This window comes from Myxocyprinus asiaticus, chromosome 3 (genome assembly GCF_019703515.2).
Source record: "Myxocyprinus asiaticus isolate MX2 ecotype Aquarium Trade chromosome 3, UBuf_Myxa_2, whole genome shotgun sequence".
Taxonomy (NCBI): Eukaryota; Metazoa; Chordata; class Actinopteri; order Cypriniformes; family Catostomidae; genus Myxocyprinus; species Myxocyprinus asiaticus.
In genome coordinates this window covers 14,490,550-14,505,022 of record NC_059346.1, presented here as the reverse complement: position 1 = coordinate 14,505,022, position 14,473 = coordinate 14,490,550, and the positions used below count along the sequence as shown (strand labels likewise).

Sequence of the window (14,473 nt, the reverse complement as noted above, 5' to 3'; positions counted from 1 at the left end):
ATCAATGACTTTCTCCAGGAAAAGGCAGTGTGTAAATTGGGGTCAGACACAGATGGTAACATAAAAAACGCACACACATACACACATGTACACGCAATCATGCATACAGCAGAAGTAGCAAACATGGGATTTTATAAACAATAACAGCTCTTTTGAAAATGCTCTCTTGTCTACCTTCCTAGCAAGTGAAGTCAGCAGATAAAACACTCTGCTTTTGGACAACCATATCTGCCAAACCTTTCATTTACCTTAAGCAGCGCAGGCAATTCATTAGTCCGTGGAGGGTCAGCAGTTCCACAAACTCAAAATGTTTCTTAATAAAAGGGTCCACCAAAAGAACACAAACAATGGGGCAATGAGCAGAGAGTGGGCACCGTATTACCATGTCCTCATCACTTCAAGGCTGTTGTCATATCAAGGACCAAAGTTTGACAGGAAGATGTACGCTCAGGGTTTTTAGATAAAGCAGTAACGGATCAACATTGCAAGACAGACAATGTTACAGCACAGAGAAAAATAGCTTTTTTGGATTCTAAACCTACAAACTCTGATGTTTTTTCAGCATTTCTTACTTTTTGGGGCTTTCTGCACTTCTATAATTGAAAAGGACAGTGGTCCGAGGTGTGGCCTAGAGGGTCATGTACATGCTCCAATAGAGTGCAACAGTCTGGTTCCAGAGGTAAAAATCCCTTTAATTTTTTTCCACTGGGGTATTGATTATTAACAATAATTTATAAACCTTTACAGACAGACCTACCATGAGCTTCGAGGTTATTAATGGTCTATGCTTCTGCTGAAGCCATCAGTCCACATCATTTCAACTTCATTTAAAAAAACATTTGTTTAATAGAAGAATTCCTGGTGAAGAACTTAACTATCCATGATCCATGATGTCCACCAATCAGAGAATCACAGCAAACCAACCACGAGACTTGTGTACAGGCAGAACAAAAATGGATGTTTCCCTTTCAGTGGGCATTTTCAAACCGGGATGGGCGTTTCTCAACCGCTTTCCACGATTTGCCTACTACATTTCCTACTTTTTCCCTACTTTCACTGGATAGTTGAAATACACCCAGCCCGGTTTGAAAATGCCCATTGTTGTTCCACAGTGACCTATACTTCCAAACCTTAGCAAAAGAGAAGTGCAGCGACAGGCCACTTCCACGACAATGCAAATGGCGCAAGTGAATCGGAATCCCTACACTCTCAAACTATATATGAATATTTTTCAATATACTTCAAATATATTGATTCCATGCTGATAAAAACAACTTTAAATCAATAGCTTATATTTTTCCATCGTTTTTAATTTGATAATGTCACTCACATTGCTTTATGGGATTGTAGTTCTTTCCCTCATTAAAAACATTAAGTACGCAGTCTTGTAGCTTTTGGTCTGATTTTCAAATACTTTTTTGATTCAAATCGAAGTTTGTAATGTTGTGATTCACCTTGGAGTTGGTTGGTTTAGTTCATGGCTTAGAATTACATTATGAAATCCCTATAGAGAAAAATACGTATGGAAGCAAGACAGACTAAAAAGTGGATGGGCACTGTTGCGCTCTACACATTGTGCACTGGTGCCTTAGTGGGCAACCCGGGTTAAATGTATCTGATGCACGGTTTCACCCCTCCAGGCCTTCTCTTTATAGTTTTCGGTTACCTCTTCACTGCCATCTACAAAAAATGCCAAGAGACCAGAAAAAAATAAAAATATTAGGACAATATAGAACACTGAGAGAGGAAAGGGTAATAGGACACAATATAAACAAGAATTGACCCCCCACCCAAGCAACACAGCTCAATGAGTCTGCAGCACACAAGCTACCCACTATACCACAGCTCTGACCAACCACTCAGAATTGATCCAATTCTAAAAATATTTTGATTAGTCTGGAAGCAAACAGGCGGTCTGTGATCACACGGCTTCTCATACGCCTGCCCAATAAAATAAATGAAAGAGCCATTATGTAGGTTTTCCGAGGATTTGAGTGGACTCATAATTATACATGACATTTTTGAGAGATAAAAGTGATTACTATGGATGAAGGGTTGGTGGGGGGTGACCAAAATTGCTTAGCAACTATTCTTTATCCCCCAGAAGAGTGCTAGGTGACCGTTCATTATGCCCCCCCCCCCCCCACCATTACAAACAGTGATAAAGAGTGGCGCAATCGTTCTTGACACACAAATAGGTTAATACAATAAAGCTGCCTATGCCCAGCTCACTCGAGGGAGGAAAGCAATTCCAGCAGTAGGCAGGAGGTAATAAAGCAGGAGCATTGGGTGAAAAAGTGTGTGCGTGTATGTGTTGAGTCTTCGTCCCAGGCTCCTGTGTTCGAGCAGAGGAAGGCATGCAGAAAAGTAGACGCCCGGGGGCCTAATATCATTGTTGGTTTAGAACTTTTAGACAAGAGCAATAACACTGGCAGAAGATGGCAGAAACACCAGCCTACAGCGGCAGAGTGCTGTACAGCAATAATGCCGTTACATTACGCCATGTGCTTTGGTGTTTGCCACTGTCTCTAAACAATATTAACATGGGCAAAAAAGTCCACTGAAGTGGTACAAACTTATCGAAGGGATATTTGGTCATGAGATATTGTATTCCGACCCATTAACAGCATTAACAATTCCAAGTCTAGGCCTGGCAAACGTGATACAAATCTCTCGAGTTTTTATTACACCCCGTTGCGTTCCCAGCACACAGCATGAAGCCGACGGTGGGGGTGTGGGATTGCTAATCGCACATGGCCGAGGCTGTAGGCATTGTTTCCTGCAGTCTGTGGAAATTTCATTACCTTCCGACAACACTACAAGAGTTGACTAACAGCCTCTATGGGGAAACAGCCTGTACCAACAGACTGCGAGTGAGTGTGTGTTTGTGTGTGTGAGGGCTATCCAAATCATCGCAATGACAGTGGTATTTGTTTTGACCACCTTGATTTACGTAAACCCACTTTGTGTAATTTGAATGTGCAAAAGGGAGCATAAAATCTCTCCTTTAATTTTTTTTCCATACATAGTTAAAAGCGTAATTAAATGCTTTAAACTTTGAACCACACTGCATAACAAAACCCATTTTCTCCGGCAGTAAACTAAACAGGATTTGTAAACAGGTCGCAGTCTATGGCTCTCACTACATTTGAATAGCTTTAATATGTTGGAACAGTGCACACAAGCACGCAATTGTTTCCCCACTTTAAAGGCTGCCCATTACAACATTAAAAAAATAATACTCAGGAGCACAGAGGGAGTATGATTTTAGTCTCTCCCTCTGCCAGACAATCTTGCTAGTAAATACACAGCCCATTTGCTGTTTATGTCTCTTTCAATAGTCTAAATAATGAGGATATACTATTGGAAAGGCGACCAACTGACAGACGAATAATTGAGCTTTGACTTCCAGCACAGCCTGTCAAACCCTCCTAAGGGATTAGTAGAACTTTCCACTCCATGAGAACATCAGCCACTTTGTTATGTGCTGCAGTAAGGCCATATCTTATGCATGTGTCATGTCCGATCAGTGAGGTCCATCAGTACAAACAGGTGAACCATTCTTTATAATAACAGGTTTGACAGTTTAGGGGTTGACAGGAGCATGATAGTGATCCAAGATAAGCTATAGGTTTCGAGCCATGACAGACATAACACTTGTGTAAATGCAGGGTACAAATGTCAAAAATCAACACAGGACAGACAAACAGGCCATTTTTCTATGAATAGAATAGCTCATTTACTCACCCTTATGTCGTTCCAAACCCATATGACTTAGGCAACATCCACACTAATCCTGTTTCACCTGAAAACTTTGATCTCAGTTTCACAACATCAATGTTTTCAAAAGTATGCAGCAGGGCTGTGCAATATGAAAAAAAAAAAAAAAAATTATATATATATATATATATATATATATATATATAAATAAATATATTGTTTTTTTTTATTGATATTACAATTGTGATTCTAATAGCAATTTTGGCAAATGTTTTTCCTTATTCATATATATATATATATATATATATATACATAAAAAAACTTAGTGTCTTTGCATAAGTGTTACATGATTGCGTCAGTTATTTCTTTATGCCTTTTTGATTTTCTTTCTTTACATTCTAGATTTCGGTTCAGTTCTTTCACTGGTACTTTTTTTGCCCACTGCATTATGATAAGAGAGATCTCATCAGTCTATAAACGATGTGCACCGATCAGAATGGCGAATTAAACATCAAAGAGCTCTAAATAAAAAAGGTAACACTTTACAATAAGGTTCCATTCATTAACAGTAGTTAATGCACTATCATGAACTAACAATGAAACAATATATTTTTTTAAAGCATTTATTAATCTTTGTTAATGTTAGAAAAAATACAATCATTCATTGTTAGTTCATAGTGTATTAACTAAATGTTAACGTACAACTTTTGAATTTTAAAATGTATATGTTGAAAGTAACATTAACCAAGATTAATAAATGCTGTAAAAGTGTTGTTCATTGTTAGCTTATGTTAACTAATGTTGTTAACAAATGGAACCTTATTGTACAGTGTTACCAAAACAAATTATAAAATTGCAGTTTGCTGCAGTACAAAAATTGCACATGCTTGTGTCTCAATTTTATTGCGCAGCCCTTGTATGCAGTTTATGGTGATAGAAAAACGCTGTTCTCATGTGGATGAGAGGCGTAAACATGAAAGAAGACATGAAATGAAAGCATTTTCAAATGAAAATGTATAGGTGTGGATGTGGCCTTAATTTCTGTCATGGAACACAAAAAGAAAAACTATGAAGAATGCTTATGTAACTCTTCCATACAGTGAAAGCATTGTGACTTTGGGCTATCAAGTTCCAAAAAGCACATAAATGCCCCATAAATGTGGTACATATGTCTTGTGTACCATGTTCCATGTCTTCAGAAGCCATACGATAGCTTTGAATGAGAAACAGACCAAAATGTAAAACATTTTTCACTGATAATCTTTCTCTTCATAAGCACTCAGATGCTCTTAGTATTAGGTTTAAGTACCTAGTACCCTTTTTTTTTTTAAAGCAGCATGAACATTCTTTAAAAACTTAGAAAATCATACAGGTTTGGATAGCATGAAGGTGAGTAAATGATGACAAATTGCATTTTTGGACAAACTAACCCTTTAAGAAATGGTCAGAAATATAGTCTTAACACCACAGCCTTGGATTGCAGCACTGGTTTCATTACAGCATGCCACAATGATGAAATGAACCATGGGAGGGTGTGGGAGTGGGAGTCAGGATATTGCCCAAATCTGTTGCAAAAATGGGGTAAAGAACAACGATATCAGCAAATGAATATAGCAGAACTGCTCTTTCTGTGCATTTCAGTGAATTATGCTGGCAGAGACACAATAGTGAAAGGAGTAAAGTCAGTAACTGAAAACATGAAGTAGTAACTCATTGAAATTAAACTATTCCTTTTACAAGAGGGAACAGGATGCACTATGAATTCTCTAGAAAAGTTATTTCAAAACACACTCCCGTAATTCGCAATGATTGATGCCCAGGCAAACTTTTTAGTCCTTTAGGAGCAGCTTGCAGGGCCACTTTCCAAGCATTTCTCCCTCTGTCACCAGCAGGAAATCAATCTGCCCAGGAGGCCGATTACACAGCCATTTGTTTTTAGGAAGAACGATTTGCCCTTCAAAGGAGCTCTGTGGTCCGTTTACAAACAGTGGCACTGATATGATTCCTGTTCTCGAGTATGATTAGCTTTGAAGCAGAAGCCGTCTTTTCGAAGGCTCAGAAGTGGAGTTGAATTCATACACCATTTAATCTGCCATTCTTCCTCTGCACGAAGAGCCATTCATTGACAAACATGTCCACAGATATGTCCTTCACCTTGAAGAAATAAAAAATAACTCCCTCAGATGCTCAAACAGAGTTTGACGGGACTTGTTTGAACTGTTTAAAGCTAAACCATAAAAGAGACAACTTGTGTTAAAGGGATAGTTCACCCAAAAATGAAAATTCTGTCATCATTTACTCAATCTCATGTTGTTCCAAACCTGTATGACTGAATTTCTTCAGTGGAACACCAAAAGGAGGTGTAAGGCAGTATGTTAGACCACGTCAACAGTAATGTTTTAATTTGAAACGCATCGATTTTGCTACGTTTACGACTCTCATTCTCACTTAAACAGCGCATTTCTCCTTCTAAATTTCAAAAATGCTCACCATAACTGCATACTTTGATCCTAAATGGATCAGTGTGGACATGGCCTTAGTTTCAGTCATCATTCACCTTCATTGCATCTTTCTTCCATGCAATGAAAATGAATGGTGACCGAGGCAGTAATTCTGCCTAACATCTCCTTTTGTGTTCCACATAGAAAAGTCAGTCATATGGGTTCGGAAACAACATGAGTATGTGTAAATGACAGAATTTTCCTTTTTGGATGAACTATCACTTTAATCTATCTTCACACTGCCAGCGAGTAATAAAGGAGGAGATATTTTTAATATAACTTAGAAGGCCAAACTATCTGAAATAATTACTTTAAAAGGCAAAGATGCTGAATAAGTTGTGTTATCATCATCTCCTTGAAGCTGCTGAGGTGTCAAAGGAGGGAGGATCTCAGAATCACCAAATCAACAACCCGCAGCCCAGCGTCTCATCTGGATGAGGACAAAGCTGGTGAAATTGAAACTGCAGCATCTCAAAGGTCAAGTAAACAACAATACGCATTATCCAGAAATTCCATTTAGAGTGGCACATCTTGACAACATTTCCACGCTTGGATTTTCTTCCCAACACTTTTAATCAATATCACCTATGAAAGCAATGTGGGCTGAGCCTTTTATGTAGCAACAGGGGAGAAAGGAATGCCATAAAGGAGAAAATCAAACAGTCTACACCGCAGGTGCTGCGTGTTAACAGATGTTGGGAACATTAGCATAGTACGAACGGCTCGGGGACCGGAGTGGGGGATAGAGGATAGGAATTGCGGATTACCAGGGGCACAGATATAATAGCTCTTCCGGAACAATGGCATCTCTTTTACTCTCAATACTTGCAGGAGGAGCTCTGTAGGAGAGCAGCGAGACAGGAGCTTTCACAATCCATTCACTGCACTTTCACAACTAACAAAGAGATTTTTCTTTTGACATTCTTTTCTATTCTATATTTCTCAGCTGCCGCAGTAAATTGGTCTATTAATTTTTCAAAGTACTAGTGATTTCGAAAATGCACAAGATGGAGTCCCATTCTGGTAGTGAATGTGAAAGGAACCAGCAAGTTTAGACACTTTTTTTGTGTGCTACAGTGTGGACATCAGGGCTACCATTTTGAACTATACCAGGGGTGACAGGCTGAATCTGGGACAAGGTCCACATCAGGTCTCCCTCACCCCCCACCCCTAACTCGTGTTAAAATTCAACTGAACCTCAAAAGACAAACAGAGCAACCATGTGTTCAGATGGCAATGACCTCCTGCACATTATCAGAACATAAACTATCTTGAAGGAATTAAGTTCAGGAAGTGCAAAAATCCCATGAACCAAAAAAAAAAAAAACTACATTGCATGAACGTGTTTACTATGCACATACGGATAGGACTCATAAGGAATTAAATGATTCCGGTTCCTCTTAATGTTTCCAGTTCCTTAACAGTTTCCATTAACAATTCTTTAAGTACTATATAAGAAAGGCAATTCTTATTCAATTTACTGCCGGACATGGTAAATGACATTCGGGAATTTCACTACACTGGTCACGCTGTATGTTTTGTGCTATATATTCAAAAGAATCAGCTCATAAGAGTAATTCGTTCAGGAATCGCACTACACTGGCTGCGCTTTCGCACTGCTGATTCAATAGCGGTGTTACAGTGCCACTGAATGGTAACACAGGAAACAATGACTACATTTACATGGACACCAGAAAGCAGGTTATTGCGAGAAAGTGACATATTGCGAGAAAGCGGCACATTGCGAGAAAGCAGCGTTCTTGTTTATGTGCACTATATAAGCTGCGTATTCTTAACTGCCGTATACATGCGGCTTGGTCAGTAAGCAGCTTTCTCCAGAGCAATGTAACTTCCCCGCGATGCTTCTGTAAATAACAAACATGGTATCCGAGGAAGACTTCACTATTTTGTTAACTGTTGCTTCGCTTTATTTCCAGATATTTCAGAGTTGTTGCCGTGTTTGTTTCCTTACCATTCTATCACGACCTGCAGTGGAATTGTGCTGCAATAGTGGGGTTTCCCTTTACATAAAATTCTGGGATTCCCTCATGTGCATATACGCAAACTTGAGGGACCGTCGATATTTTACAGTGGTGTTTATAAATGGGTATAGTTTACAGTGTATGTGCTTTTCCCACTGTACTCTCAGAAATGTTTTGTTGACTTGTTGTTGGGCTCCATCCCATGACGTCTTTCTCTGGTCTTTTCCACGCACATACGCAGTCTTAAAAAACCTGTTAGAATGCCGCATATGTGTTTACATGGCCACATAAGCAGTGTTCTCCGGGAGAAACCTAGGTGTGTTAAACCGCTTTCTCTTAATCTCTTAAATGGCGTAAGGAAATCGGCATTCTTGTTTACATGATGTCTCAGAACGCTGCTTTCTGCAAAAACCCTCGAATATCCCACTTTCTTAAGTGCATGTTAACGTGGTCACTGTCAAAGTATTTTAGCACAGTGTCCCATCCATATCAGAGGAAGAATGCATGTCTGAGAACCGTTAATGGAACCAAAAGTAATGAAAATCATCCAGCTCTGGTTAAAAAAAAATAAATGGAATGGTTCTGAGTTCCCAACCCTATACATTAAGATATTATACTTTGATCTTCTCGTTATGAGGCAAAACTAGTATATGATAGAGAGAGAGAGAGAGAGAGAGAGAGAGAGAGACTGTGTCCATAGCAGTAGGGGAGAGAGATGTTGGTACCTAATGACCCACTGTTAGGACACTCCAGAGAGAGAAATTCAAGGACCATGTCCTGCCCCATCCATCCAACTAACTGTTTCACAAATCCCTCAGGAAAAGGAAAGACTGTATATTGCAAGAGCATTTGTTTTAGGCCATGTGTCCACATGCCATGTGCTGCTCTGAAAGCTGTGTTACTTTAAAAGCTTATTTATGGTTGAAGAACGGAAAAGCACTTTGTGTGCCGGTTGGAGTTTTTTCCTCTCTGTAATTGATTTCCAATGAGAGATATCCTACTGTCTTCCAGTTATGCTTTAGGTTCGATAATAGGACCAGAAAATCTTACTGGGACAAAAATAGAAAAATACATATAAATATAAAAAGCAGGAAATTAAAATTTTACAAATATAATTACATTCATGAGAGAAGCTCTCACTCTCTCCCTTACCTCTAATTTTAATAAGAGAATGGTTGAGTGATTCAGCTCATGGCCATCAATCAATCAATCTGCACATTTATCTCTATATTCAAATGAACAGTGCATGCTTTTTTAATAATATCTTTCCAAAATTAAACTATCCATCAGCATCTGCTGCTGAAGCAGAAACGGTAAAATGGGTATGAGTTCAACTTCATACCTCTGTAAATTCACTCTTGATTTAATCTCATTAAGATATTTCTCATTCATTACAGATGGTGGAGGTTGAATTGCACCCAAATTGCATTTCTTTATCAAGCCAAACGGTATTGCTGACAGTGATACAATAAAATACATTTATGGATGGCTTTCAGGGCATGATGTCCTTGCAAAACATCTTGACAGCAGTTTTCTGTTGCAAATCTTTTTGTAAGGCTACCTCTGTTGTGATAAAATACCACACAGTTGTCTCAGAGGAAGTCAGATTTGAACACTTCACCTCTCAAAACAAATAATCTACAAGGTAACAGCCAATGTGACCAAGTTAGAAGCAAAAGTCAAACAGCAACAAGAAACTGACAAAAAGAAAAAATTAAATAAGCTATAGAAAAATGAGAAACTATGGTAAGGCCATTCAGTGACCTAAATATTAGACCATACCATATTCCCACCAGCTATTTCCTTGACTCCCCTACACACACTCAGCTCAGTTGAGATTAGCATTATGCTGGAAGCTCTATTTGTTTAGGTGAGATCGAGCCACAGAGCTAATACTGGGCCAATTTGCTCAGCGGGTCACGGATGTGCAGCAGGAGTAGGAAATGAGGCAACTCTGGCCCCCGGAGGTGAACCTTTCCACTCGTACATCACCGAATGTTTTATTCAATAGAGTGGTGAGCATACTCTTTGACAGGTGCTGTCTCCATGGGTGGAGGGAGCTGCAGCCCTCAGAGTGAGGGACTCTGCTGGGGTAATGAGGCTGCCAGGCCCTGAGGAAGGCCACATGCTGGATCCGAGCTAAAAGCCAGAGTCCTAAGCCTCCAGAGTGATGACTTGCAGAGTGGAACATCCACTGTGGAGCAGGGGGCCAATCGCATTAGTGAGAGCAGCAGAGAAATAACGGGGAGTGGGGGACTTGGCCTCAAGAGACTTTTTGTGATGTATGGGGGGAAATTAAACTCCTTTCTGACAGACAACCTTTAAACCTGTTCACACTGATCTAAACGTAAAGCTTTTGATGAACTACTTAGTTTGCAATGTTAAGCTACGTGTAATTTCTTTTTAAAGGGATATTCCAGGTTCAATCGACAGCTTTGTGGCATAATGTTGATTAACACAAAATATTTGGACTTGTCCCAGGTTTATAAAAAAAAAAGAAAAATAAAAATAAAAAAAAAAGCAGCAGCAAAAATCTGTTACAGTAAGGCACGCAAATTGAGGTGAATGGGGCTGATTTTTTAAGGTTTTAAAAAGGCAAAAATGCGAAGCTTACAATTTTATGAAAGCACTACAAACATTAATTCTTCTGTTAAAACATACATTATTTGAGCTGTAAAGATGTTTAAATCTTTATTTTTACTGTCATTTAAGGGTTTTAGGGTTTACAGCATTACAAAATTTAACAGAGAAGGTTAGTAGGCAATTTTATCACGCTAAAATAATGTTAACATGCATATTGTTTACATCTTGCAGCTATACTTTTGAAACAGTGAGTATTTTAAAGTTTGGACCTATTCACTTCCATCATGCCTCACTGTAAACCAGTTAAGGTTGTTTTTTTTGTTTTTTAAAGAAAAGGAGGTACAAGTCAAAATTAATTTTTGTGCTAATCAACATTATGCCACAAATTATGCCGATTAAACTTATATTATTTCTTTAAAAGGGGGCCTACTTGTAAGTAAACGACAGTAAAAACAGAGACAAACATTTCAGTTCTTGGGGATTTTTTATGTCAAACATGAATTGTTTCAAGACTACGATACTCTGTTCTCTGTACACGGCAACATTTCTCAAGAATTGTAATTGTATTTTTATTTTTTTTGTGTGTGTGTGTGTGCGTCAAGATAACTGTTCTTGTAAATTCCAGAAAGTCTGCAAATAAGGGGTAAAGTCTCTGGCGCCATTTGTTTAGACCAACTGACCTGTGTTCAAAGCCAAAATAAAACCTATAAGCTGTACTTTAGCCAGTGTCCCTAAAAGACCATTCACTGATTAGATTTCAAAGAGATAGAATATGCAAAACGTCAGTTCTTGGAAACTGCTTGCTGCTGCAAGTGATGCATGGAGAAGGAACAGCTGGCAGCCGAGCGTTAGGATAATAGCTTTACATGAAAACCTGTTGATGACCAACCTCACCTTCCAGATGGACAACTTGCATCTTTGAACAAAAGGCCACACAACTATTTAGTTATTTTGCTTTTATCCAAAAATATCTTGCAGTGCACTTATTACAGGGTCAGTCCACCTGAGCAACCTGAGGTTAAGTGCCTTACTCAAGGGCACATTGGTGATGGTTAATGGATTGATCGCCCACTGATCAGCTGATTCACTGTTCAGTGTTGGGGTTCAAACCTACAAACCCTTCCCTTATCAGCCCAGATCTTCAACCATAGCACAATTCAAATTTAGAATTTAGAGATTAAGACATAATTCAATGACACACACACACATACAGTGCTGAAACTAGGATGAGAGTGTTCTGTCAAAGACTTTCACACCTTTCATTCAGATTCTCTCGCCTGCCTTCATGTCGTAACCAGATTTTATGCTTTGAGAGCATTCTTCCTGTCGCCACAGTCAGCGGCTTTAATCGCACAGCACACTTTCAAACATCATAAAGCGTTTTGGGGTCATCCAGCGCCCGACACCTCCATTTTTACTGCACTTCCTTTATTTATTGCAGGTAAAACCGTGAAACAAAGGTTGTATTTTCGGTCAAGGACCCAACAGGACCTCTCCTATATCACTTCAGAGCGTTATTCAAATGAAGCTAATCACTTCTAAAAATCAACCACAGTCAAAGTAGACCCTACTGCCTTCCAGTCTGCTTCTCAATTTACAGTCAAGCATTTTGCATTAATTGGATTTTACTTGTTGTAACTTGTACTGAACGCCTTTTTATATAATTACACGTGCAAAGTGTAACTATAGCATCATCATAAAGATCTTAAAGTGGTTGAATGAGACCCTATATTACTTTATTAGGATTATACAGTACTAACAACAACTTAAGTACCAGGAACTACGGTTACCGTGGTCCATTTTTGTGCAGCTATATACACTATTGATTGTAGTGTATCCCTAAAAAAGGCGTTAAATTATAAGAAAGCTGGACTGTACAGTGTCATCAAAGTAGCCTACTTTTTAACAAAGCTGATAGAGATGCATTTGTTCGCGTTAAGATGAATTACAGATGAAATTATGAATAAGGGAAAGTATTTACCATAAATTGCTCTGTGGTGCTGACTAGATTTCCATGCAGGTTCTTGCCGACGGGACTTTGGGAACGTGCAGCGGCCGAACGAACAGAATGAGGGAAAGAATATAAGACAAAACTGTCTTCAGATAAAATGGAAAATATATATTCCCTGGTATTTTCAGTCGATTTTTTTTAAATGTATTTTTTAAAGTTTATTCTTCCTTTACGTCACGAGCGTAAAAAAGGTAAAAGTCATCCAAAAACAGCCTCTTTAGCAGGATCGTTGGGCACTTTCCCGTTGTTTTCTATAAAAGGTCGATTTCCAGATTTTCTCTTTATATTTTTACTGAATCCGATCTTATTTATAGACGAGTGCGGAGCAGTTCCCGAAAAATGCCGTTTGTCCGTTAACTGCGTTTTGAACGAACGCAAATGATAAGGATTTTTTACCCGTTTACTTACTGGAATAATCTCCGAGTAAAGCTTAGTAGGAAACTGCAAACTCCAGTGAAAACAGCTTATTATATACCACAGCTGACACGAATCCGATAAATAAATAAGTGCTTTGCTAATTAAATAAACTCAGATTCGGTAATGTCCTTAAATCCAAACAGCGAACAGACTTCGGCGTATACAATCAAGAGGGATATTTTTCTCCTCGGTATATGATGAAAAGCTCCGGTCGTGTTTAAGAAGATATTCCTTTAATTGGAGAACAGGTGCAGGAATTTAATATACGCCGTTTAATCCCGCAGAAGAGAAATCACCGTTCACTTCCAGAGGTTCTCTTCATCCCTTTGCTCAGAAACCTTTGGTCGCGATTTCAACTCCGATGTCCGTTTAATTATTCCGCTGAAGAACTCCAAAGGCTAAGGTTCTTTTTCACATTAACACCAGGCAAGAATTAATCTACTTAAATCAATATTTCGTCTATATTCCGCAGCTCTGTGGAACGCTTATAGGCACTGCGCCTTACCCCTGCGCCGGGCTGCCGAGACTGACAATAACCCAGAATGGTGCAGACTCTCACGGCTCCACAGACCGCCCATCAGCCAATCAGCTCACAGGTCAAATTTAAATATTCCCACGGATCGGCCAATCATGGGTAATTGAGGGCTGCCACCACTGTTACGCTATCAGCTTCCAAGCTTCATGTTAGAAAGTGCGTTTATTAGGCCAGTGGTTTTCAAACTTTTTGATGCCAAGGACCCCCAAATATGATGATATCCTTTCTAGGGACCCCCTTCCTAAAATATAAAGCCAGCTTTATCATGTATAAAGACCCAGTTTTACAGTGAGAAAAATTGTGTGATATTATATAAAGATAACATTAGCATAGCTAAATTAAGTAGTTGGCTTTTATATTGTCATTGTACTAAAGCCAAAAGCTATGACAAGAAAAATGTTCAGTTAAATTCAAATGCATTTGTATAGTGCTTTCACAATAAATATTTTTCCGAAGCAGCTTTACTGAGAATATGGCCGTACGAACCCCCAGTGAGCAAGCAAAAGGTTCAAGAATATTTTATCTTTTATTATCACAAACCTATCTAAAACCTATAAAAACTATGGCTGTCAATGGACCCTTTTCACACGTGACGTGAAGCAGAAGTCATCATAGTTGGCTAAGAGGTTCCGTCTGCCAGGGGCCGGAGGACTCACTGCCATTCGCCAGAGTGCGGAGGAGCGGTTGAGGACCGGGCGACAGCATGTCCGTGAGCCGGCAAGCA

The 14,473-nt window shown here is 39.1% G+C and overlaps 1 protein-coding gene across 4 annotated transcripts in view; it reads right to left on the bottom strand.

The window, feature by feature from the left end:
- The window catches only part of LOC127418708 (protein FAM222A-like), a 90,777-nt gene extending 77,051 nt beyond the window's left edge, over window positions 1-13,726 (bottom strand). The window contains exons 1-2 of one of the 4 annotated variants that reach the window (XM_051659426.1): window positions 12,768-13,726; window positions 5,151-5,285 (exon numbers count right to left, since the gene is read on the bottom strand). The gene's annotated coding sequence lies outside the window, so the exon portion shown is untranslated. Of the gene's footprint in view, window positions 1-5,150; window positions 5,286-12,042; window positions 12,066-12,767 lie in introns of those variants that run through there. The other 3 variants (XM_051659416.1, XM_051659436.1, XM_051659445.1) reach the window with 3 other exon arrangements.
- Window positions 13,727-14,473: the final 747 nt, after the last annotated feature.